A 2,672-nucleotide genomic window follows, 5' to 3' on the forward strand; every position below is an offset into this window, starting at 1 on the left:
GGTACGATTCTTAGCACCACATATAAATAAATAAAATAAAGGTTCATTGATAAGTAAAAAAATATGTAAGAGAAAAGGTACTGAGAACCAATGCATTCAGATTTCAAAATTCATGCTTCTTTTTCATTGATCCAATATTTTGTCAACTAAGTTTTCAAAATTTGTTCAGAGCCAACATTACTCATAAATGTTACTCATCTATTATTTCATAAATTTACTTTCTCAATAATAAAACATACAAAGTATTTGATAAACATACAAAGTATTCAGATTAAATATATTTGACATGAAGATGAAAGAAATTATAGTGTCATTTTTCACTGTCAGTGTTACCTGCTGCAATGACCACAGGCAAGGAAAGGCAATAACCATTTAAGTGATCAGCAGGCAGGCATGGTCAGGTCATTACTGTGCAAAGAGTTCAGAGATAAGAAGTTCATAGGTTAGTTGCCAGTGTCAGCTCCACCTTCAGTCACAATCCTTTGGAAAGGACGGACACACATATTGTGCCTTCGAACTTTAGTAGACACTGCACCTCATACACCATTGGGTTCAAAGGGCACTCAAGAACTGAAGTGGCTGGTGCCAACGTGTCAGGTATTTGTAGGGTGTGTAGATCAACCCAGCCTCTGGCCCTGGAGGGGCTATCACAGCATCAATGTGAGGAGTTCCTTTTGGCATGACAGAGGTCTGTATTTGTCTGATCAAAGGTATTATGGTAGGGCCAGCTGGAGACGAGTACTCAGGGTCACTGGTGAGAGAAAAGGTGCAGTCCCAGGTATGATCCTAGGAGCAGCCTGGGCTGTTGCAACAAGAGAAAAGGCAAGGGTAGATGATTTAGAGTTGGCACCTCTGCAGGTGTCACTCAGAATCAGAAGTTTCATCAACTGCATCTTCTTAAGTTTGCCCAATACAGTGACACATCATGGAGGTACCTTGTTCTCAAATTTTTATTAAGGATGGATAAAATAAAGGTTCTATAATTTTAACTCAGTTTGAACACTTTTCCCATTCTGCTGCAGGTACCAGTCTTTTCCTCAATTCTTCAATGGCCCTCTATAGTTTACTTTGCTCTATTCTTATCAACTTCCACAGTGATTAGTACATCTGAATCTTCATGTGTATGCTTCCAATTCAGTTTGCTCTATCTTGCTCCTCCTTCTCTTTATCTTTGAGACTTTGCCTCCGGCTATTGTTTTACCTCCAGCTTCTGCCTGTAGCTCTTTGGCTGTGAATCCTCTGGGCCAAAGATCCTACCAAGAAAATTAAAATCTAGATATTTTGGATTTTTTTACACGAATAGAGCACAAATTTTCATTTCTCTTGTTGTAGATGATGCAGAGTCACTCCATTCATTAAATCATAAATACAAAGGGTAGTAATGTGTTTCTCATTCAACCATCTTGCCCCCATACACCTTCCCCTCCACCTCCTCTCCTCTGCTCAATCCAAAATTTTCCATTATTCTCTTGACTTTCCCCCAGAATATTATGGGCCTGATCCACTTATATGAGAAAATATTTGGGCTATGGCTTTTGGGGAATGACTTATTTTGTTCCATGATATTCCCAACTCTGTCCACTTATCTGTCAATGCTATATTTCATTCTTCTTTAAGGCTAAGTAATATTCCATTCTGCAAATGTACCACAGTTTGTTTATACATTCAAATGTTTAAGGGCATCTAGATTGTTTCCACAGTTTAGCTACTGTGAATTAAGCTGCTATGAACACTGATGTCACTGCATCACTATGGTGTGATTTTAAGTCTTTGGTGTATACATCTAAGAGTGGGAAACCTGGGTCAAATGGTGATTCCATTGAAAAATTTCTAAGGAATCTCCAATCTGCTTTCCAAAGTGGTCACACCATTTTGGAGTCACAAAAATCAGAATATTCTCTACAGACACATTTAGTTTCTCTCCTAACTGAATAATAGGCCCCACAGAATTAGGAAATTTTGCACTCCTTTTCTTTTTTGTACTACCGTTTAATGTGTGTACATGACTTTATGTAGTCTGCTAATTCCTTTCTCTGGCAGCCGATGAAGGTGGATGAAGATCCCTCAGAATTTGGACAGGATGCTCAAGAGCTTCTTGTCTTTCACCAACTGCATCAGGATTATTATCTGGGATTACCATTTCCCCTGACCATATTCCAGTCTCCACAGATCACATTACCCTATGCCTTGGCACCAATTCCAGAAAGGAGGTATGGGTGGGGGTAAACCTGGGAACTGTCTGCTGAGGACCTAGTGTACCTCTCTGCACTGGGTCCTGCTCTGGGCACAGAGCTGAGGCCCATGGAGGCTTCTATATGAGCTACAGTGAATGTTGATGAATGTGTATGTATTCCAGTGTGAGGAGACCCTGTGACATATGCCACAGTGGTTCTGGTCCCCAGCTGTATGGACAAACTTAAACTTATCCTCTCTCTCTCTCTCTCTCTCTCTCTCTCTCTCTCTCTCTCTCTCATATATATATATATATATATATATATATATATATATAAATAGAGGACTTGTGATAGGAGACAAAATCTGCTATTTAGGAAAAGGTCCCTAGGAGAATCCCAATGTAGACCATGGGAGTTTGGGAACTGTCATGCCACCTGCTGTAGAGAATTACACATCTTTTGAAGAACAACTCATGGTGCAAAGCCTGTTGCTGATAG

The 2,672-nt window shown here is 39.8% G+C and overlaps 1 pseudogene; it reads right to left on the minus strand.

The window, feature by feature from the left end:
* Positions 1-302: 302 nt before the first annotated feature.
* On the minus strand, positions 303-2,115 carry LOC144375169 (KH domain-containing RNA-binding protein QKI-like; annotated as a pseudogene).
* Between the last annotated feature and the right edge of the window lie 557 nt (positions 2,116-2,672).

This window comes from Ictidomys tridecemlineatus, chromosome 2, assembly GCF_052094955.1.
Source record: "Ictidomys tridecemlineatus isolate mIctTri1 chromosome 2, mIctTri1.hap1, whole genome shotgun sequence".
Lineage (NCBI taxonomy): Eukaryota > Metazoa > Chordata > Mammalia > Rodentia > Sciuridae > Ictidomys > Ictidomys tridecemlineatus.